The sequence below is a fragment of the Mauremys reevesii genome, linkage group 3 (assembly GCF_016161935.1).
Source record: "Mauremys reevesii isolate NIE-2019 linkage group 3, ASM1616193v1, whole genome shotgun sequence".
Lineage (NCBI taxonomy): Eukaryota > Metazoa > Chordata > Testudines > Geoemydidae > Mauremys > Mauremys reevesii.
In genome coordinates, this window is record NC_052625.1 from 57,571,980 (window position 1) to 57,596,598 (window position 24,619).

The 24,619-nt window shown below is 43.4% G+C and overlaps 1 protein-coding gene across 7 annotated transcripts in view; it reads left to right on the plus strand.

The window, feature by feature from the left end:
• The window catches only part of ALK (ALK receptor tyrosine kinase), a 574,134-nt gene that overhangs the window by 206,388 nt on the left and 343,127 nt on the right, over window positions 1-24,619 (plus strand). Inside the window, exon 1 of one of the 7 annotated variants that reach the window (XM_039530223.1) lies at window positions 17,301-17,542. The exons of the other annotated variants lie outside the window; for them this stretch is intronic. The gene's annotated coding sequence lies outside the window, so the exon portion shown is untranslated. Of the gene's footprint in view, window positions 1-17,300; window positions 17,543-24,619 lie in introns of those variants that run through there. 7 annotated transcript variants of the gene reach the window in all.

Consider the following 24,619-nt stretch of genomic DNA (forward strand, 5'->3'; position numbering starts at 1 on the left):
CCTTGATATTAAACTTATTCTTATTTTCCCTATAAATATCTAAGTTCTGTTTGTTCAGCAAAGCTGCCTTCTGAGGTATAACTAGTAAACTGGTGTGTACTGTTCCTTTGGAAACAGCAGGCCTGGTAATTCTGAGTGTTTTGGTAGCTAAGGGGCTGGACACTACAGGAAATGTTCAGAAGACTCACTTACTGGAGAGAGGAGGTGAGGCCTACTGTGGCCTGAATGCGGGGGAGGAACGCTTGCGTTGCCAGATGCTGGTGTAGCCAGGGAGCTGATGCATGGCAGGCATGGACAAGATTTCCTCATGCTAAGGGCAGGTGATAGTGAAGTGGGTGCCTCACAACCCTGGGTACCATGGGAAGCATCACACTCATGTCTGCCATAGACTTGCTCGTCCACTGTCACTATTTATTTCTGGTAGCACCTGTGATGCACTAGGAGCTTTCAAAGAGAAGAAGCCGCCCCAAGTCCTGAGGAGTTCACAGTGTAAACACAGATGGAAGGTACTAGGTGGAAGGGAAGCAACAAATACACAGCTGTGTTAATGTACCTATATAAGTAGGACATATCAAATATGCCCTAGTTACACCTCAAGGATGACACTATCATTAAGTTTCTTATAGACATCACAATAGAGGTGGGTCTTCAGGAGGGACTTGAACATGGAAAGGGTGATGAGGGCCTTGCACAGAAGCTCAGGAAGCTCTTTCTCTGCATAGAGGAGCATAAAGTCCCTCAAAGACCATTCACCAGGGGATGATTGAGCATAGCAGAGCTCTGCTCCACCACATCCTTGGAAAACCCTCACCTCACCACTAGTGCACACTTTCCCTCCACCTATACCAGAGGGGCTGCTGGACTAGGAACTGTCCCTGCCACCATCTCTAGCCTTACACTAGCAGAAAGCTCCCCATACGTAGGGGGAATTCTTTAGCCATTTCTGGCCCATTTCCATTGACTTGACATTATTTAAGTATCACAAAGTAGACTTGGAGGATTGATGAAACTAACCCTTAGTGTTTTAGTTAGTTAGGGATGTGTAGAATCTTGGATTTGCATTCAGTTTGTGGGGAAAGATAGATATTTGTAAACCTATTTGAATTAGGTTAATGCTGATCTGCCCCAAACTGTACCCCTGTTGACTAACCACCTCACCTCCACTGTTTATAAAGTCCTGTACAGTGGTTAGCACTACAATGTTAATATTTGACCACAGTTCCAAACAATGATTTTTGTTACCACACTATTTCCTATAATATAAGAAAATAAATGCAGTATCTCAGAAACCAGAGTGTAGTTACTGTTTTAGCAGTAAGTCAGTCATGACATGTTTCTGAATACACTGACTGGCCAGTCAGCATTCCAGTACGTCAGTCACACAACATTTGGCAAGTGGCCTCCATGTTCAATTTCTGCAGGAGGTTGAGTGAGTTTAATTAAAAATAGATTTTGTAATTATGCTACAATAAATTTTACGATGGCTTGCATACTATCTCCTTACCTAAGGTATTTATAGAGTGCTAGCTGGAGTTGTTTCTAGTGACTAGTATTATTGTATTGATCATGTGTATTGTTTGGTCAGACACCAAAAAAGTAGATTCTTCACCTCCTTGGTTTAGAATTGAAGGCTTTAAAAATTAATTTTGTAATACATATACAGTATATAGAATAACTGATGGTCAAATTATGTTCTCAATTACATTAAATTTACACTGGTGTATCTCCATTAAATTGAATGGAGTTACTCTGGATTTACACCTGTTTAGCTGTAAGAGCAGAATTTGTCCTTCAATATTTATACAACACCTTTTCAACCAGAAAGATCCCAAAGCAATTTTAAAATCTCTATTTTGCATAATGTACATTATATCAAGCATTAATAAAACATCTACATCACAAAATATTAGTATTAAAAATTCTTGTCATCTACTTACTTGTCTAGAGGTTTCACACTCCATATTTAACAGATGTCTGGTTTAAGACAGGTGCTGTTCCTATATTTAGTACAGTAATATTCTTTTTTCCTTTTCCTGTGGCTGCAGCCAGAACCCTAGTATGCATTAGACAGTTCAGTATTTCATCTGGTGAAGTAAAATGAACACACTCTGGGAGCTTTCAGAGTTTTAATTAAACATGTAGATTGCTGCAGAGCAGTATATATTAAAACTTTTATTAAAAACATGGATAAGATATGATGTTAATCAGCAAGAGAGATCTTGGCCTTGCTTTCCTTAATGGACGATATTAGTCATTAGATCATTAGAACCAGTTCAGAGCCCTCTCTCATGCTGTCATTTTGTTAACGCCACTCTCTTATGAGTCACCTTCCCTTTTAGGCAGTAATAAATTTTGTCCCCTCTCCCTCCTTCCCCCAGACACACACTTATTTGATTTGTTGTGTAACTTTCAAGGAAAGGCCATGTTACCTGGCTGAGGAGATTGAGAAAGACACAACTGAAATGAAACAGCTAGTCACTGAATTAGCTTTGTCGGTTCATATTCTGTTTTGATTGATATTCTTTCAAATGCTTCTGGAGCACAAAAGATGTGCTGGGCTCTGGGAATGAACACTTAATCTTGTATCCCCTCCTTCTCCTCCCTTCCCCCCACTCGTGATTGACATTAACTACTTAAGTGAAGTCTGATTTATGTGATTGGCCAATGCTTCCATTTGATACCTCCATCGTTTCCCAAGTAGGATTCCTAAAAGAAAACTAAGCCCTTAAAGAATGTACCCCTCTTATTCTTCCCCCTCACCTCAGAAAAAGGATGTATGCTTGAGAATGGAATGACAAACTGATCAGAGAAGCATTCTGTCTTCCTCGCAGTAAAAGCATTTGCAAGACAAGAGATAGGTAATGGGATTTGGGATCTGTCAGCTCAAGGTCGCTGGTTCAAATCCAGTCAGTCATTAGAGGCTGAAAGTCATTACCATTGGTAGGATGTTTGATAGCTAATGTGGAATGAGTTAGAGGGCTCAGTTTAGTTTCCAATGGGCATTTGTCCACATCCTAAATGGGTATTAATTTGCTGCCATATTGGCAGTCTGAGCAGAGAGGCCTAGGGTTGGGTGGGCCACGTATTTTGAGCTACCTCTAGCACAAACTCTATTTGCAATGTCTGGCAAAGCAGTGGGTGGGAAGGCTTTGTTAAGCATTGTTGCTACCTGTGCCATGTGTGCGTGTTCTGAGGAATAGGAGTGAATTTCAATCTTCAGGGCTGGCAATCGGGCATCTTTTATGTATGCTACATTCACTCCAGAATGCCTTGTAGAGGCTAGATATAGATGACCACCCTTCAAGATTCAGTCCTTTTCAGAAAATTTAAAAAACAATTGGGAGTGTTGGATCCTGTCACCCTCACCCCCCCCATCCCCAGCTGCTATCAGTCAATGAAATTAAATCAATGATCGCTTATGCCATATTATTAACTAGGGATGCAGTGAAGATGGGTTTTAAAAGAAACTGTATAGTCTTAGTCCATATGGATAGTAGGGGTGTCTGTGCAGAGAACAAAAGGGAAAGCCACACCTAATAAATCGAAGTCCTCACATACAGGCTGAGTGATATGTCTTGCACATGGGCTGTATAGTCAGGGTGATGCTGCAAAATGTACCCTTGGACTGCTGGCTGCTCACTTACTTATTTCTAACTAAAATTGTTTACTAAAGAGGGGCAAAATTTCTCCTGCTTCTGCTGCCTACTGTTGTTCATGCCCAACTCCTCTTTAGAGTGAGTTAGTCTTTATTTTTTTCTTGGTCAGCAGAAAACAGTGTTGGCTTTGTTTGTTTGCTGGCTCAGAAGTGCTTCCTTCTAAGGGCACATCTATACTACCCGCCGGATCAGCGGGTAGTGTTCAATGTATCGGGGATCAATTTATCGCATCTCGTCTAGACGCAATAAATCGATCCCCAAATTGATGCCTGTCCTCCACCTCAGCAGGAGTCGACGGGGGAGCCACAGCAGTCGACTCGCCGCTGTGAGGACGGGTAAGTCGAACTAAGATACTTCGACTTCAGCTATGTGAATAGCATAGCTGAAGTTGCATATCTGAATTCGAAACCCTCCTCTCCTCCCCCCCCACACACACCAGGCCTAAGCGTTAATGCGCCCTCCAGTCATGGTACGGATATGCAGTAAAGTCCAAACATAACCGCTCAAACAGTGAATTAAGAATACTGAGTTCTCTAAGCCGTACTCTATCCAACCAATTGAGGAGTAATCTATATGTTCACACAAAACACTCTTCAAATAATTTCCAACACTGAATATACTTGTAAAATCTTCCATCTGTTTGCAGATAATTTGTGGCTAAATTAATGGAATAAATTGTTATGCATTATTCATTCAGTTCCAGTGATGTGCACCTTAAAAATGCATGAAAAATAGAGGCTGCAGAGCAGGTTGCTGGCACAGCCAGAAATATTTATTCATATTTATATTACAATAGTGTCCAGGAGGCACAGTCAGAGTCTGGGGACCCATAGTACTGAGCACTGTACAAGCACATTGAAACATAGCCTCTCACATAGAGATACTATTGGAAGGCCCTGATCCATAGCCTCTTGACTTCAATATTGGACCCCAGGAGGGGATTGTTTGATCTAACTTTGAAATGAATGAGTTCTTAGAGGGCTTTCATAGGGGGGCAAACAGAGGCAGAGTGCCATAGAGTGACTTCAGGAAATGAGGGGGGTGCATGTGTGTGAGACTCCTACTGACTTCAGTGGACTTTGGGTCAGGCCTTGTACCTAATTTTAAACATTAGACCATGTTTCTTCTATAACAAATATTTTAAATGATCCTCCTTGTGTCCTACAGTGATGATTGATGTTTAAAAAAAATCAAGCACAAGACCAAAGAGCACAACAATTTACCCTGTTCAAACATTCTGCAGATCTGAGAATGGGGAGAAATTCCCTAGAGACTTTTATTGTCCCTGTTTGTGCACTATCATGAAAACTGCTTTAGAACTGAGTCTCAAGGATGGCTCACTGGAATATTGTTTTGTATAGTACTCTTCCATCTCTTCACCTTTCCCGCCCTGTACCTCTGTTCGGTTAAGTGCTCCTTTATATTCCTGTTCTTACAGCCCTTGTGCATTAGTGTTTCATGATTTTGAGGTGTTGCTGAAGGAGATTTCAATTCCCAACTTGTCTGACTCTAATAATCTGTTTATTATTGTGTAGTCTTTTGTCAAACATAATGTCTGTATATTTTGTTCTTGAAGGCTGGGAGTTCACATGTAACTCTAACCCTGTGTTGGGATTGATTGTTTCAATATAATGAGGTTTCTCTCTGGAAATGTAATTGCTGGCTTTATCTCTAGTTTACCTTCCTGACATGTTTTTTTTTTAAATTGCTGTAGGGTTCTACAGTAATGTATATACCATTTTAGCACACAACAATGGGACTACAGGACATGAGACCATTTTGTAGAAGGAAACAAACTGTACATGAAATTAGAGATATTTGTAGGAATCATTATTCCCAAATTACTTTCTCTTATTTTTGCTTCCACTGTCCCCCAACATTTGTTTTTAGGGAAAATATTGAAAATGCCTGCAAAAATGTGTGAAATAACAAAATTGCCCAGTGTGAATAATTTTTGTTTCAAAACAGTGCTATTTTAGCATATGAAGAGAATAGTGTTGATTTCACAATGAAATATGGGGAAAATGCCCAGCATTTTGAAAATGCTCGTTTTGTTGTGAGCATTATATCTTTCCACCTCTGCTGTCATCTTCTGTAGTAAAGATGTCTCCACTTTCTTGTCCTTCAATATGTAAGATGTTTTTAGATATCTGGGGACAGAGCCTCAGCTACTGTAATCAGTGCAACTCCATCAATGAAACATCACAGATTTACACCAAGTGAACATCTGGCTCTCAAATTCCAGAAGTCACATAAAGTGTGGAGGGTTTCTTCCTCTTGATCTTAGAGTGAAGGACCAAGTGATCTGGAATATCTGTTTACATAAGAACATAAGAATGGCCATACTGGGTCAGACCAATGGTCCATCTAGCTCAGTATCCTGTCTTCTGACAGTGGTCCATACCAGATAATCAAGTGATTCATCCCATGTCGCTCATTCCCAGCTTCTGGCAAACATAGGCTAGGGACATTTCAGAAGTGTAAATTACAATCTTTGCCTAAGGAGTTTTCTCAATTCCATCAAGTTACCAGTGGTTTTAGTCCTCCTGGCCAGGAGATCCTTTTTTCACAGGACTCAGAGGGTGCTGTTCTCTTGGTTCCCTGTGTTGGGTGACCGTATTTCCAAAAAGGGAAAATGGGACACAATGTGGGGCTAGCCCATGTGCCCACCCTGCCCTGTGGGGCTAGCCTGAGCCCCCCCATCCCTTCCCGCAAGGCTGAGGCTGGCATCACTGCTCCCCCCACACATGTTCTTGTGCACCCTAATTTTTTGACAAGTGGGCATTTGTCCCATTTGCTCTTGCCAACTGATCAAATTAGCAAGAGCAAATGGGACAAATGCCCACTTTGTCAAAAAATGTCAGGATGGCTGGGACAAGGCTTAAAAAAGAGACTGTCCTGGCCAAAACAAGAGACACGGTCACCCTGTCCCTAAGGAACAGATAACTAGAATCTTTTTGCTTCCCTTCTATTTTCCAAAGCCCATTGCCTTTGCTTAAGAGCCAGGAACTCTTCCTTGGGGTGCAGAATCTGTAGCCTGATGTGCTCACTAAACTGTTTCGTCCCCCACTTGTTAGCTTGAGTGTTTTGTTTAACTTATATGTAAATATACTTTCATTGTGCTCTCAACTTACAATGCTTCACCCAGACAGGTAAATCCACATTCTTTTGTCTAAGACGAGATTCCTTTATCTACTGCCTCTGAAACCTATTTTAAGATAATATTTCCAGCACACAAACATAATGCTTCACACACCAACTGTACATACATCATGCAATAATATTAATGACCAGTGTGTCACCGTTTTTTATATAATACCTCAGAAGATGCTGTTTGGCTAAATACTCTGACAACAGTATGTAGGGTGTGCCCTTTGCTATTAGCGTCACAGAAGGTCAGAACGCAGAAATGGAAAGGTAGGATAGAGGGGAAATTAGCAACAGAAGGGAGAATGGATGTATGAAGGAATTTTGAGGCAGTTGGATGTAATGAGGAAATAGCAGCAAGGAACCCAGGTCAGATGGGGGGTGAGAAAATCTCAAGGTGGAGATAGAGGAATTGTAAAATGGTAGATGAGCAGAGTGGGAGAATGTAGATGCAGCAAGAGAAGCAGATGTGCAGTAATGGCTAGAATAGAGGGTGAGATCAATGTAGGAATGGCATCCACTATAAGAACTCCCCTAGGTACCCAACAGAGCCAGGTCTGCAAGGTTCATCCATCATCCCCTCTTACCTCTGGTAGGAGTACACATGCCTTTGTGACTGATACTGATGAACATGGAGTAAATAGTTGGTTCTTTACTTATTTATTTAACATATAAATGTAATTAATCTCATTTATTTAGTAAACAGAATTTAGGAGGATAATGAGATTTTTACTGGCGGCAGTATGGTGCCCTAGAGGCATACTGCTGTTTACCTGTTAATAATCTCAGTTTTGCTTCATAAAGATTCATTTCAGGTTACTTATTTGTTTAAGCTTCTTTAAACAATTAGGCTAAACAAAGCACAAATGGGGATTTGTTGGATGGGAAGCTCAGCAATAGGCAAACTTCAGTGTTCTGTGATTAGGTTCAGATTATATTTAACATTTAATGATGTTCATTCTCCTTCGTTCTGCTCAGGTACTTACATTGCACTCCATCACCATAGTTTCTGAGCTCCTTCCGAAGCTAAATTACACAAAGTGGCTAGCATCTGTTGTGTGGTTAGTTCTCTAATCCTCTCCATAGGGGAAAAGGCGCATGTGTGTAAAGCTAATGTAATACATGTTGTTATTTGTGGAGGCACAGTACAAGAGGTGGGCTTTGCCTTTGGAGCGTAGAGTGGTGAGGTATGTCGTCATTCTTAGTTTCTGAGTATTTGAATTCCAATCATGGACCAGTCTCCAAGAAGGCTCTGTCTCCTACACAGACAAACTTTCCATGTACAGTAGATTATTCCATCATGCCAGAAGCAAGAAGTTGTTAAGATCCTGGAATGGGAGCCAGTTTTATTCCTCCCTCTCCAGTAAATCCTCTATTTTAATTGGAGACAAAATTCTTTTTCACTTCACATCCTAAACAATTGTGTAGTGTTACTGAGCACTGTTAAACAGCTGCTACTTTCCACTTCAGAGATGGTAGCCTTTTAGTGCTAGGTGAAGTGAATCCCTATTTATCACTCGCCTGCAACACAGAGGTGTTGAGGAATTAATGTTTTATAAAGCACTCTTTAAGATTCTTGGATGTAGGGTGCTACAGAAGTGCAAAATGTTAATTCTTATGTTGTATATTACCCAGTTTTCTCAGGTTTATGCTGTCATTGGTCCAGTTGTGTGCTCCCTCTTGGTCACTTATGGGTAGGGCCCTACCAAATTCACAGTCCATTTTGATAAATTTCACAATCATAGGATTTTTAAAAACTTAAATTTCATGGTTTCAGATATTTAAATCTGAAATTTCATGGTGTTGAAACTATGGGGGGAGGTCACAAGGCTGCTGCAGTGGGGATGTGATATTGCCACCCTTCTTCTGTGCTGCTGCTAGCAGCAGCGCGACCTTCAGAACTAGGCTCCCAGCCAGCAGCTGCGGAGCTTCCTGCAGCTGGGGGAAGTTCCCAGAGGTGAGTCTGACTCATTCCCAGGATCAGTCCATGCAGGAGAAGAGGAAGTCCTCCCCCCACACACACACACCCCGCCCAGCCAGGACTAGCAGCTGGAGTCCAGCGCATGGTAGGATCCCCTGACTGGGGCACCTCTGGCTCTGGGCCCAGCACCTGGAGATTAAATGGACCTTGGGCTGGCTGTGTATGTGTGTGGGGGAAGGTTGACCATGGTGCCCTGGGTGGTTGCCGATGTCACCCACCCATAAGGCTGGCCCTGCCCACTGCAAAAAGTGACAACCTCACCCCTATACCATGCCACCCTCTCTTCTGTGCTGCTGCTGGCACTGCCTTCAAAGCTGGATGCCCAGCCAGCAGCCACTGCTCTCCACTCTCTGGCTGGCCAGCTCTGAAGGCAGCTCAGAAGTATGGGTGGCAATCCTGCAACCCCCCTTCAATAGCTAGATTTCACAGGGGAGACCAGATTTCATGGTCCATGACCCATTTTTCAAGGCTCTGAATTTGATTGGGCCCTACTCATGATGCTGCTGTGAGTGGATCCAACTGCTGAATCCCCAGATGTTTTAAGCCTCCAGAGTCTGAACAGAGCCCATGCCCTGTTCCTATTTTGGGACTTCTAAGCACACTCTTGGGGTGCAGATTCTGTTTAGCACCTCCTCCTGAGAGCTGCAACCACACGGCCCATGGCTCAGCCCTGAGAACCCGTGGAGTCCCCTCAGACTTCCTCACCCCTCATAGCTTAAACACACACTATCCTACAACTCCAGCTACATGGATATTCTGGGCCTACACTTTACTTCTTCAAGGGGCACATGAATAGTGTAACATAACACACAAAGAGATCTTGCACAGGATTCTAAACTCATTGCTCTTTACTGAATCATATGATACTCACACACACACACCCTACATGCATATCCCTGCTTGTAGCATGCTTTGGACTGGGCCAGGATCATCTGGGGACTGGGGCTGTTCACAGTTCTGCTGCTGCAGTGTGTGACTTGTGTTCTGAAACATGGAGTCTTCTGTCCCTCACCATCTCTGACCTTGACTAATCTTGCCTTTCCCCCCTCTGTTGGCCAAAACTTCCTGTGCATTATTGTCTTCTCCCTGTAAGTCTTTCTTAAAGGCTAGCATTATCACATTGATGTCTTACTTTTGTTTTGCCGCTGCTAACTTTCCACTCTTCAATCCCCACCCCCACCCCTCCTACTGAGGGAAGTTGGAAAGAAGTGTTTTCTACTAGGATGCAGTTACTTTCTTATTCTCCCCAGGTAAGACATACTCAGGGGCTGATAGTCCTTAATAATGGGCTATTGTCCCTGATCTGGGAGTGATGTACTTTAAAGTCTTGTCAGTGATGGTAGACACATGGAAAGCCCATTTCTATGGGTCTATGATACAACAATTTCATAATAGCTTCACAATGTCAACCAGAATTCCTAAACTGTACAGATTCTCCAAATCATCACACATCTTGCCTAAATAATCACTGTTCAAAATCATAGACTTGACTTCAGTTTACTCTACATAAGGTTTTGTTTGTGTTTGCCACAGTTTGGCATTCTGTTCATGACCACATCTCTGTGGTTTTTTTCCCCCTTTAATTTAATTTAGAAATTACAAAGTCTTTGCACCTACACAAACAACCATATGTTATTCATCTTTCTTATTATCCTCAATTAGAGCTTTGTCTGGTGCATGTGTTTTTGTATTTTTTCCTGCAGTGATTAAAATAAGAGTTATAATCTCAATTACAATGAAACTTTGAGGCAAGCTTATTGGATTTGAGGTGACTTCTGTGTGAGTAATTTCCCAACAGCCAAAGTAGACACTCATAATTTCTGGGATTTCAATCCTTTGCAATTGCACAGTGCTAGCCAGATACCAGCGCATGCTTGATAGCCAGGTTTCTGTATTTCTTTTTTCCTTTAAGGGAAGCATCTGTTCTTCATTAGCTGCAATGTAATTTTACAGAAGGCCATTTTTTCAGATGTTTGGATAATCAGCTTGTTATCAAGGTAGCACAAAGTAATGGCCTGTTGACGTGAGTGTACCAAGCACAGTAAGATAACAGGAGCTGACTGGCAAGACGGTAGCTTGCCTGAGAAACCTAAGGATGTTTTTAATATAGACCATCTGTATATGCTTGCATAGAATAAGCTACATTGACAAATAGCTTGGTAAAGTAATGCCTTTGCTAAAGCCTAAAATGCAGTGTTTGTGTAACATCCATAGACTGGAGGAGAACTAAATGAAGATGCATATGACTGAGAAGTTTTAACCCTTAGAAAACTGCCTAGTTTTCAGGAGAATGGTACCTGGGAATGATCTTATTTAAGGGTTTGGGAATTATGGCCCCAGGAGGTGCTACTCTGGAAGTGGGAGAGTCAGGTCTGTTGTTTAGAGGGAGTTTTTCCTCATCCCCAACTTGTCTGTGTGCTGCTGAACACTCTTCCTTTTACCAGACTCTCGCTCCCCATCTACCAGGGGCGGCTCCAGGTCCCAGCTCGCCAAGCGCGTGCTTGGGGCGGCATGCCGCGGGGGGCGCTCTGCCACCGAAGCCGCGGGACCAGCGAGCAGCAGAGTGCCCCCCGCGGCATGACGTCGTGCTTGGGGTGGCGAAATGTCTAGAGCCGCCCCTGCCATCTGCACCTCCTTCAGTTCATCTCTGGCTACTGTGTGTTGTGTTGCATGGGAGTGGAAGGCCAAGAGGAGAACTAGCTGGGAGGCAGGTAGGGGTGTGTGTGTGTATATGTGTGTGTGAGAGAGAGAGAGAGAAATTGTGTGTTAGAGAGGGAGGGAACCATCTGGACAGTTCTTTTACTGATGGAAAAGGAGGGATCCATATTCAGGTTGGAAGGAAAGTGGTGTATTCATTATAGAGAATGAGAAGAGGGGGCTGATAGGGATTGAAGGTGTCTGTTATTTTTTCAATTGTCTATGAGATTTCTATGTGGAATCCTGGGTAAATGTCCCATTAAGGAAGAGTGGTAAAATGGTTATGGTAATTTTCCTTTTAAATTTTGATGGCACCTTGTGATTGTTCTCTGTACCTGGCAGAATTAGATAAGTGTCCACTGGCACTTGAGTAGAGAGAGAGAGAGATTTCTTGCTGCTTGTGTTACTGAAGAAGCAGCATTAAGCTGAAAGTCAATACCATGGGCTTTTGTAGCCTGGCTATAAAGGAAAGGTGGGTAGGATATGAAGCAACAGGAGAGAAAGAGACACGTTAAATGAAGAGATCCTGAATTACAAAGACAAAAATCGGCCAGCTTCTGGCTTTAAAATGGTGTGAAATAAATTGTGGTTGCAACCCAGTTGCTACTGGATAAGTGTCCACATGACAAAAACTCAGTGCCATAATTGGCACCCTTAACAGAAGTCTCAAGAGGCCAAGGACTGAATTGTGGCATTATTTGTATAGTACCAACAGCACTGCAGGCACTATAGTGAGGATATAACCAAGCAAGTGACCCATTGCTAGAGCTGTTCTGCATTTTTTTCATAGAAAATGTTGACTCTTGAATGAAAAATCTAAATCCAAAATGTTGTGGCCAAAACACAAAATATTTTTATTCCAAAATGCACTGTAGTGTTCCATGGGATTTGTAGCTCAGGAGCTTCATGTGCCCACTCTCTCTCATATAGACTGGGTTCCCTAGTCACACTTACACCTCTTCTCAACTACATGGTCTCTCCTCTGGGTGAGGAAAGGCTTTGCATCATGAGAGTTGCATCATAGTCATCACCGCCACTGTTTTGGTTTTGGCTGTTCAGTTTTTCAAACATAAATAAATAAAGTTTCCATGGAAAGGAAATATCTTTCAGGAAAAAAAAATCATCTCACTTTCCATTGAAAAAGTTTTGACAGTTTTTGACCAGCCCCACCCATTGCATTACACTGACTATATCATCTTGCCTCCTTAACACTGTTTCTCAGTGATGCTTTATTTTGAGAAGCTGCAGGGAGACACTGAGATCAGGGTTGCAAGGAAAGGTATCTTAAACAGTGGTTTATAGTATGAAAAAGTTTGAGAGCCATAGGCTGAATGCAATCCTAAGAGTGGTGACCACTATAAAAACCTGATCCTACTTTTATTGAAGAGAATTGGAAGTTTGCCATTGATACCTCAGCAGGTGCCGGAGTATGCCCTTGAATGCTGGGAAATGCTCTTCTTGGCTAAAGAAGCAAAGGGACAGAGTCTATGTGCAGCTTCTCTGATTAAAGCAACTCTGTATGAAGGCAGCAGAGAAAATAAATGATCAAAAGAAGCCAACATCTGTTATGGATTTCATAGTTTAGTTATATACAATCATGTAGAGAACTATTAGATTTTAATTGAACTAGATTTTAATTCATTAAATTTTAATTAGGCTGAGATACATTTTGACAAGATGAGATACAGAATATTTGAATGAATTGTGCTTGATATTAACTGTGAATGAATTTACAATACTTCCACTTACTGTCATCTCTGTGGTTTGTTTTACATTTCACCTTTTCCCTGCCCCAATTTAACAAACTTTGTGTCCCACAAGAGCTTAGTCAAACTGGGCTTCTACTGCATTTTTTACTTTCTGTGCATGTGGGGGAGCGCACAAATACTTATCCTTGCTCAATGTGTGATTGTGCGGTGCTGGAGTTTTACTTTGTGTTGGACCGCTCAATCTTGACAAAACGTGTCCCTTCCGATTTCTCAGAGCTTTACATTGTTACAAGCTCAGCCCAATCCATTAACTGTGTAGTTAGTAGTTGCTCACGCTTGCCTTCGCTGTCCAGATATAATTCTGGATCATAAAGCAAAGAAAATATTTAGTTCACCTTGTTCCTGCTAGTGAATCCCTCTTCACCTCCTCCTATTCTCTCAACTCTTGTCTTACACTTTGAACTCTCTTCCCATCTCAGGTAGCCCAGTCACTCAGATCCCTCCTCAAAACTCATTTCTTCCTCCCTCAAAAAGAGGGTTCACGATAGCTTTTTTTCCGTGGGCTTCCTAGCACACTTTGTGTTGGGTGTCTACATTGTAAGCACTTCAGGACAAGAGTCTCATCTCCTATCATGGGCTTCCTCTGTCATGTAGCACCACTGCATCTGAAGCACTTCCTGTATTTTGTACAGTGTCAAGCAGGCAGTTGATGCTTATAAAAAATAGTCATTCCAGTCTGCCATTGCTTGTGTGTGAAATGAGAACTATCCTGTGTTCAGATTTCCATCCAGCTGTATGTGGCTGGCTTATGGTATTTCCTAAGAGAGCAAGGAACACAATTTTCTTGGCCTTCATTCTGGATGGTGATGAAAGACAATTACCACGTTATAGCTGTTTACTGTTCCAAACTAAGGGAAGTCATTCACTCATTTCAGAGGCTTTCCATGGTTTCTGTGATTAATTTGCAAAGGACTATAAAATTCAATTTTTAAGATTAGATAACGTACTATATGGAAAAAATGAGCATACACACCATTGCCTTAGCTTCTGGATGGTGCTGAAAGTGTTTGGTGCTGTTATTCCTTTGGTGTGTGCATGCATGAGTTGCACTTGGGGGTCCATTCTGACAGCCCTGCAAACCAAAGTCATCTATTTGTGCACCAGACAGCAGGTACAGGATAGGAAGCAAGAGTGCATGCTTCCCTACACTGCCCAGCCATTGTGCCTCAAACCTGATCTGGAGGTCCCACCTCTAGGAGCGAGACGATCATTCCATCTCTATTGTACATTCAGGCCTTGGTCTTTCTACTGACATTGGCAACAAGGCTTCCAGTTAGTGAAGAGAACTCTGAGGACTTATTTTAAACAATGTTCCCATGTCCCTTCAGCGTATTTGGTTAAAAGCCCCTGCTGGCCTCAATACAATCTCCTGTATATGCTTATTAAAATACTGTAGAGTAGACGTGTATAAAACATGCTTCTAAGCATTCATTTTGCTTGCAGTCTGGGAATTCCCAGTGTTGTAACAGTATAGGATATCAAGAGTTGGTCCCTCTGCATCAGGGCCAGAATCTTTGGCTTGGCATTCAGGGGTGCTTGGATTTTTGCCTGTCAGTTTTTCAGTGGGGGTTATTAGAATCTCAGCCAGATTTCTCCATCCTCCATGGTATCTATAAAACTTCTGGTCTCGCCTCCAATTCCAAATAGAATTCTGAAGAGATGGAAACCAGCTAATAGAACATGCTTTTTATGTTCTATCAGTGCTTAGGTTGTCTCCATCTGCCACTATCCTCCTCTGCTGCCCATTCAGCTGATTCTCTTGTAAGAATGCCAAGGAATCAAGGATAACTATGTTGTTTTACTTGTGGGAATTGTATCCCTTCTAGCTGTTCAATGCCTAATGCTGCTAGAAGAGGAAGGCTGTTTCCCTTCATGGCAAGCGTTTAAAGGGAAACTGCCAGAGCTGTGGAAAGGGAATAAAGTCTATCAACTGTCCACAATGAGGGCTGCAGCAATATTTAGATCCCAGCTAATTGGGTTGACCAAATGTATGAGTCTGATAGTTCCTTCTGATCTGTGGAAATGGAAAAGGTTTGCCCATGGGGTGCTGAAATGCAAAGCCAGTTCTGCAGTGTAGCTACCAATCATAAAAGTGTACCTCTGCTTGTAATGCATCCTTAAAGACCAAGGGTCAGCATAACAAATACTTGCTTGTATAGTTTATGTAGTATTTATTTATTGTAAGGAAGGACAGAGACCTTGAGCTTTGCTACTAATAACCCACTATTATTTACTTAGCGCTCATTCATATCCATTAAGGATTCTGGCCTACAGTGGTCAAATTGGCCTTTCCTGTTTGAAGTAGTACTAACACCACAAATAAGCAACGGAGGGCCCTCAAGAGATAATAGGTGCACCTATTGCAGCACACATGACCACTAACACAGCAGTTGTAGTTAGCCAGCAAGATCTGTCCTTATGCTGTTTAAAAAGGACTTATGGAGTATCTGGAAAACCTTCCAGTTACCATAAGAAACGTTGCCCACAGGAACTGTAAAACGTGCACACTGACATGCATGGCATATATGCACTGATACAGACTTGGTCATAGATTCCAAGGCCAGAAGAGACAATTGTGATAATCTAGTCTGACTTCCTGTATAGCACAGGCCATAAACTTCCCCAATATAATTCCAATTGATCAACATCTTTCTTGAGTTTTGAGCGCCTTAGTGGTGACATGGTGTCAGCACTGAGTTACTACTGCATAAGACCTTGCAACATTTACATTGAAAGCAAAAAAGGGGACAGAGGTTGCGGGAGACATCCTTTCTGGAATCACTACCAGGAACTGCATAACAGCCCATAGCATGTGACTGTGCAGAGTGGAGTCTATCGAGGAGCAACTGTGGTAAATCCCACAGAGTTAGATATCGCAAGAAATAGGAGAACTCGGTATTTACTCTTCATCACTGTCTTATAGTTTACATCACCACTGCCACTACTTGCTTATTCCTATGGTAGTTTATTTTTCCACCCTCAGAAGGGAGACTGTCAGGTTGATTTAGCCCCAGAAATGAGGCTTTGTATAAACAAAGTTTTACCAAATGTAGGATTGATAGAAATGTTGCCATGAAGTTTTTTGTTTGAAAGCCAATAAAAATAGCATCTTGTTTGGATTTAAATGTCCTCCTTGTGCCCCAAGTCTTTGTAGTCTTTTACTAGTGCATCAGGACAGGAAAGTGAAGTGGGCTGGAGAGACAAAGGAAATGCATCTTCTGAATGAAATGCAAAAAGTAAACAAACAGCATAAATGGGCGTAAAAGTAAAATAGATTAAAATAGAAGGAATTGTACAAAAAATAAAAAGACACTGGGCAACATTTTCAAAAGCTCCTAAGTGATTTAGGAGCTTAATTATCATTGTCATTCAGAGAGACTTAAACTCCTTAGGCACTGTAAGTCAGTGGGATTTAGGTTCCTAAGTGACTTTGCTTTTGAAAATTTTACCGAGTGTCTCTTTAAATTTCCCAAGGAGTCACTCTTTAGGGTTGTGTTCCTTATGTACAGGGACAGGAGTTTGCAAGTTTAATCCAGGGGAAAGGTGCTAGTCTGATGGTGAAGTTCTGGGTATATCTACAGAACAAGTACAGCACAGCAGCCATAGTGCAAGCTTCACTTATGCTACCTTACCACTGCATCTTGTTCCTGTACCAACAGTGGTAATGGAGGTGGCGTGGGGCCACTAACTGAAAATAATTGTCAGATAGAAACATCTTTCAAACTCTACCAAGTACTGGCCTGGATTTGAACCAGTAGCGAAAGGCTTCATCTCCTATGTCTAAGCCACTCTGTCATCTAGTCACCTTGTGTCAGTCCTGTTATCTGCTGGTTACAATTACTGAGTTAGAACTAACATTTGGTAAGAGTCTGCCACAGGGGTATCAGATGCCCAGCCTACCAATGAACAGGCTTCACTGAAGGGAATGAGCCAACCCAGGTCCACCTGGGGATAGTTAACTGCCTACACAGCTGGAAGGAAGGCAATTAATTAAGGAGCTTAATAAAAGGCTCTTGAGGAGAAAGGAAGCTCCAGAGTAGGGGAGTTCCTAGGGAGCTGCCTGCACTAGGCAAAAGCTCTCTGGGCAGGGAGACATGGGAGAGACCCTGAACAAGCAAGGGAAAGTCTGCAAAATGTTCTCCAGGCAGGGAGACTAGGAGAGACCCTGAAGAAGACAGGGAAAGACTGCAGAGCTCTCCAGCAGGGGAGAAGCCTGAGGCCTTACAGCTGAAGGAGCTGCTGCTGGAACGTAGAGACTTTTGTTGTGGATCTTTTTTTCTCTGGGGTCTGAGGTAAGAGTCTTTAAACCCTTGTACAAGTGCTCCATTCAGAAGGCTTAAATAAAGGGAGACACACCCCTGTAAAGTAGAGTGCTTGGCTTCTTGACTGGGCTGCTCAAGTGACATCACTGTTACCTACTTAAGGAGGGGGTGGAACTGAGGCAGACAGGGCCGGTGCAACCACTTAGACAAACTAGGTGGCTGCCTAGGGCACCTAGTGGTTGAGGGTGCCTAAAAGCCCACTCAGGTGAGGAGGTAGAGTGGAGGTGAGCTGGGGGGGCGGGGCACACACAGGGGAACTGCTCCCCGCCCCACATCACCTCCACTGCTGAGCACACAACCCCTGCTCTAAGTCTCCTCCAATCGGTGCCACAGGCCTGGGAGGGGAGGAGAATTAGAGCAGTGCCAGCCTGCTCAGCGGAGGAGAGCTGGGGTGGGCTCCCTGGGCAGGGTTAGCTTCCGTGGAGGGTGGGGGGGGAGTCTTGCAAGGGGGGGTAGCTGCTGCAAGGGGGGGCTCCCCAGGTGGGGTTAGCTGCTGTGAGGGGGGGCTCCTCTGGTGGGAGGGGTGGGTGGGCATGGTTAGCTGCCATAGGGGGGCTGGGTGCAGGGGTGGCGCAAGGTGAAAGTTTTGCCTAGGGCGCAAAACTTCCTTCGGCCCTGGAGGTAGGCCACAGCAGACCCACGCTTAGGTGTAAGGGGGTGCTCGGGAGGTGGTGGTGTCCCTTCTAAAGGGGCCCTTTGAATAAGACAGCAGTTTGTGTTATCTAGAATCATTTGAGGCCAAACTTAGAATGTCAGTGAGTGAAAGATAAGCTAGCAGAAAGAAGAGTCTGAACACATGAATGTATCTCCTTACGTAATTTCAGTAAGAATGGAAAGTGACTAAGGATAGTTAGTCAGTATCTTTAAAACAAACAATGTCCACAGCTTTCTAGTTTTGACTCTCAGCGGTCTTGTGTACTTTGGTATGGGGAGATTTCTTGTGTGTCCTTTTTCATATTCTTTTTATAGATTTAAAGAAAGAAGCGTGTGTGTGTGGGGTGGGGGGGGGTTGGACTGACTACAATCAGTTCGACTTAATTGAATTCTAGGGAAAGGTTGTCCCTGCATTCAGGGCTCTGTGACCCCCAAGTTCATTATTGGAGGGGAAAAAATCACTTTGTAAAAGTGAAATTGATTTAAAGAGCATCCTAAAGGCAGGATTATAGCAGATGCAAATGAACAGCATGTCCCGTTTGGTGGGCAAATCTCCCCAAGGCTAAGTTTTAATGTTTCAGAGTGAAAGATATACAGTCTTTAATCCATAATGTTCAAAGGCCTGAACTTCTGCAGTCTTTACTCATGCAAAACCTACATTGAACCCTAGGGGGTTTGCCTGTGTCAAGAGAGCAAGATATGGTTTCACACATCAGAAAAAGTAGTGGCCTTGATATTTTAGTGAGGTTATTAGTTTTGCACAGAGCTCAAAAGTGTGCTAGGAATTTTAAAGTGGTCCTTTCCCCGAAGATATTTTCTAATTCAGTCATGATATATCCCAAATAAGGGTAACAAACAATGACAAGATAGGTTAATGGTTCCCAGTCTGATGGGGAGGAAATATGACTTTGTATTACAGGGCAAACATTTTGATTTGTGGAACTGATTCCTCTTACTGTAAAATTCAATATTGATATGGCCAATATTGTCTCATTGTGCCCTTGTACTCCCTCATCTGTCTATATCACCTCTCATCTTATACTTCCATTGCAAGTTCTTTGGAACAAGGACTGTCTTTTTGTTCTGTTTGTACAGTGCCTAGCACAAAGGGGTCTTGTCCATAACTGGGGTTCCTACAGTATGGAAATAGATTCATAGCTTAAGGTCAGAAGGGACCATTATGGTCATCTAGTCTGACCTCCTGCACAACGCAGGCCACAGAATCTCACCCACCCACTCCTGTAACAAACCCCTACCCTATGTCTGAGTTATTGAAGTCCTCAAATCATGGTTTAAAGACCTCAAGGTGCAGAGAATCCACCAGCAAGTGACCATGCCCCATGCTGCAGAGGAAGGTGAAAAACCTCCAGGGCCTCTGCCAATCTGCCATGGAGGAAAATTCCTTCTCGACCCCAAATATGGCGATCAGTGAAACCCTGAGCATGTGGGCAAGACTCACCAGCCAGCACCCAGGAAAGAATTCTCTGAAGTAACTCAGATCCCACTCCATCTAACATGCCATCATAGACCATTGGGCCTATTTACCTGCTAATAATCAAAGATCAATTAATTGCCAAAATTAGGCTATCCCATCGTACCATCCCCTCCATAAACTTATCAAGCTTAGTCTTGAAGCCAGATATGTCTCTTGCCCCCACTACTCCCCTTAGAAGGCTGTTCCAGAACTTCACTCCTCTAAGGGCTAGAAACCTTCATCTAATTTCAAGTCTAAACTTCCTAGTGTCCAGTTTATATCCATTTGTTCTTGTGGCCACATTGGTACTAAGCTTAAATAATTCCTCTCTCTCCCTGATATATTTATAAAGAGCAGTCATATCTCCCCTCAGCCTTATAAACAATTGGATGTCTTTTCCAACCCCTCCTTCATGTGGGCCATTTCTGTAGGGCTTTCCAACCCCAGTCCGCTACATAGAGAATTAAAACACATTAATTAAATAGCTAGCCAACAAGAACCACGTGAAACTAATCAACTCAAATGATGTATATTGTGTGAATGAATAACCACAACACTGGGAGCCAGGTGTGTTACTAATCCTGGCTGTGCCACTGTTTACTGCATGACTTTGGGCAGTCACTGCACCTTTGTGTATCAGCGTTCCCCTTTGTAAAAATGGATTTGGTATGTTCTGAGGATTAATCTGACATTGATTGATTGTATAATGTTTTGACCATACAAAATGTTAAGTGCCTCAGTGAGTTAGGCACCTAAAGGCCTTTCGAAAGTCTTGTCTTAGGCTCCTATGGCACTTGGAGGCTTTTGAAAATTTTGCCTATTCAGTTCTTCTACCCAACATTTGCCAGTGTCTTTCTCCGCACTCTTCCCTTCACTAACACACCATGATAACGTTGTTCTTTTTGTGGTTGTCTTGGTCTAATTTTAGTTCCTTAAAGTTAAATGTTGATGGCTTTGGTGAAACTGAAATTTTTTTCCCCTTCACACCTACCCTAGTATTTCATATTTAGTTCAAACAGTTTCTCAGAAAAATTAAGTTGAGAACTTGCTGTCATGGGAGATTTGATAGGTGAGGCTAGAAAACATTCAAAGGGCAAGGTCTTTCATTTCCAGCATTGGCCAAGCCCATTGTGATCTGTTTTGCGATTATTCCTAAGTTTTTTTTTAAAGCCAGAATGTACTGTTGTGATCATCTAGTCCAGTGGTGGGCAAACTATGGCCCACAAGCCGCTTCTGGACCATTAGATGTTTTTATCCAGCTCTCAAGGTTCCACTGGGGAGCAGGGTTGGGCGCTTGCTCCGCCCACCAGGTGGTCACCAGCCCCCAACTCACAATCCCCTTGATGAGCACCATCTTCCGGCATGCAGAGCCACCCTGCGCAGGCGCAACTTCACTGCATTGTTTCTGGGCTTGGAACCCTGCCCCTATGCGGCAGCCCCCCCCTCCATACGGCAGCACGCCCAATCGCCTTCCGATATCCTACGGCCCCACCCTCGAGAGCCTCAAAACCACCTGGGGTCGCACCTGTCCCAGCTAGGATGCCTCCACCCGTGGCAGTGCCTGGTACAGCAGCCTTGGTGTCATTGCCAGCAGGGCCCCAAGAGTTCCCAGTACTGCCCCTGTAGAGCCCCCCCCACCTTTGTCACACCCCATGAGTCCCTCCTCCCCCTACCTCGGTAACATCCCTTATAGAGTCCCCCTCCCGCACCTGCCATTCATGGCCCACCATACAATTTCCATACCCAGATGTGGCCCTGAGGCCTAAAAGTCTGCCCACTCTTGCTCAAGTCTGACCTCCTACATACCATTGGCCATAGAACCTCACCTAGTACTTTCCGCATCAAGCCTATAACTTCTGTTTGAGACAGAGTATCTTTTCTTTTTATAAAGAGATCCACTCTTGATTTTAATAATCCACCACATCCCTGCATAAATTGTTCCAATGGTTAAATACCCTCTGTTAAAGAGTTGCCTTTTTTCTACTTTGACTATATCAAACAGCAGCTTCCAACCACTGGATCTCATTGTGCCTTTTTCTGCTAGTAGACATCACTTTAACCTATCAAAAATTTCTTCCCCAGGTAGATACTTGTAGACTATGATCAACTCCTCTCTGAAATCTCTTGGATAAACTGGAGAGATTATTATATAGACACTAGATGTCTTTGTGCTGTATAGGGTGACCAACAAACATTGACCGTGGTAAATTAAGGAAACAGACCTGGAACAAAAGCTGTGGGAAGCTTATTTATCTGTAGAAGTACACCTCTATCTCAATATAACTCTGTCCTTGGGAGCCAAAAAAATCTTACCGCATTATAGGTGAAACCACGTTATATTGAACTTGCTTTGATCCACCAGAGTGCGCAGCCTCCCCATCCCCCCAGAGCACTGCTTTACCACGTTATATACAAATTCGTGTTATATCGGGTGGCTTTATATCGAGGTAGTGGTGTAGTAGTTTTCTTTAATGAAAAACTCCTGGTTAAGAAGAACTATGATCCCATATATCATGGCATGGAGAAAAACAGAGGGGTGAGGATTTTTCAAATGTCCAGAAAAGTTTGGATGTTTAATTTGAGAAGAGGGTTTGGGTCATCTCTTCTCTAAAGATAAGCATGTCCTGTAAAATTCAGATATAGATTTAGAAGTCCCCACAGTCTCAGGTATGTTTTGATCCAATGGTTTTGTTCTGCTCATTGCAAAGATTCATTTCAGAATCACTGTTCTGAACACCGCCAAACTCTGGCAGGTGACTTGGATCAGGCACAACCTATTATATCTGAAATGGGACACCCAACCCCAGTGTTGCTAACTCTCCCATGAGTAACACAATTTTGGTCGGGGCTGGAGCCAGTCTCTCAACAATGGGAAAAGCTCCAACCCTTTCACCAATTTCATCCCTGCTGAGGAAAAACACTCTGGCTGCTCTCCCCACATCCTAGGGAGGAGCAACCAACTGGAGCATCTGCAGGAAGCAGAGAGCTCTCCAGCAGTTTTTGGGTAGGAAAGGATGGATATGGAGCTGCCAGCTAGAGCTGAGTGAATAATTGTTTTTTTCAGTTTGGTAGCCAAAACTGAAAAATTCCCCAAACATTTGGTTCATTGCAAACCCAAATTGATTTGTTTGTGTGTTTCTCTCTGAAACCAAAAAACCCCCAACAACTTTTGTTTGGAATATCAATTTGAGTTGACACACTCAGCCCCCATGAACAATGGGTCAATCTGCTCTGTGTTCCTCTCCCTCCCTGTAACATTAGGCCTGGAGAAGGGAGTGATGAACCCCCTAGAAGTGCCCTCATCAGCCCTGGGAAGGGGGAAAAGGGGACCCGGTAGCAGCTGCCCCTAGGGATGGAAGAGGGTAGTGAAACGTGCCTGCAGTAGGGGACAGAATCACCTCTCTACACATCTGGGGACTTGGTAATTGTAATAGAGAGAGGCATGCATGTGCACATGCTCTGGAGGTAGATAGGGCAGTTCAGAAAATAAGGAAAGGCACAAAAAAATTTTAAACGTGAATTTTAGGGCCAACCTCATGATTTTTTGAGGGGGTCTGACTGATTTCTGAACTCTTGTGGTTGACAATACTGCAGTCTTTACTTGTACAGCCAAATCCTGACACGCAACAGGAGGATATGCGGATGAGTATATAGTATTGATTTTTACTCCTCTCCTTCTGCACGTCTCATTCTCCAAGGGAGTAACTCACAATAACTGCTCCTTGTTAGATGAGGCGGATAGGGACGTTGCTGCACAGTCTGACTTGTTGCAATGCCCAGTCTGTTCCAGCAATGAGTCAGTTCAGAAACTGCGTCTCGGTTTGTCGTCAGCCTCCTTAATTTTAAAGCTCTTAGCCTGCGGAGCATAATGAAATAAGCATGCTCAAAGGAAAAGTGATAACTAGAGGTACAGCATTAGACTTCCTTTCTTATTCTCCCATTAACGTGCATGCAGGGACAGTGAAGCCTTTAGAACAGGGGTTCTCAAACTGGGGGTCAGGACCCATCAGGGGGTCGCAAGGTTATTACATGGGGGTTCGTGAGCTATCAGCCTCCACCCCAAATCACACTTTGCATTTATAATAGTATTTTATATATAATGTTTTTAATTTATAAGGGGAGGGGTCGCACTAAGAGGCTTGCTATGTGAAAAAGGGGTCACCAGTACAAAAGTTTGGGTACGTCTACACTACGGAATTATTCCGAATTTACATAAACCGGTTTAGCAAAACAGATTGTATAAAATCGAGTGCGTGTAGCCACACTAAACACATTAAATCAGTGGTGTGCGTCCACGGTCCGAGGCTAGCGTCTATTTCTGGAGCGTTGCACTGTGGGTAGCTATTCCGTAGCTATCCCATAGTTCCCGCAGCCTCCCCCGCCCCTTGCAATTTCCGGGTTGAGATCCCAGTACCTGATGGGGCAAAAATCATTGTCGCAGGTGGTTCTGGGTAAATGTCGTCAGTCACTCCTTCCTCTGGGAAAGCAACGGCAGACAAGCATTTCGTGCCTTTTTTCCCTGGATTGCCCTGGCAGATGCCATAGCATGGCAATCATGGAGCCTGTTTTGCCTTTTGTGACTGTCACCGTATGTGTACTAGATGCCTCTCACAGAGGCGATTCAGCAGCGCTACACAGAAGCATGCTTTTGCTTTTGCATGACAGCAGAGATGGTTATCAGCCATACTGTACCATCTACCAGGAAAAATTAGGGCCAGACGCCCTTGATCGACCTGACGGATGCTAGTCAGCATGGTTACCAGCCCTTTTGCATTGCCCCATGTGCCAATAGGCTGATGACGAGGACGGATGCCAGTCATATTGCACCATCAGCCACCCATGGCGGGGGGGAGCAAGGATGTTGGTGTTGAGTGCTGCAGCATCACGTCTATCTGCAGCATTCAGTAAAGATAGGGTGA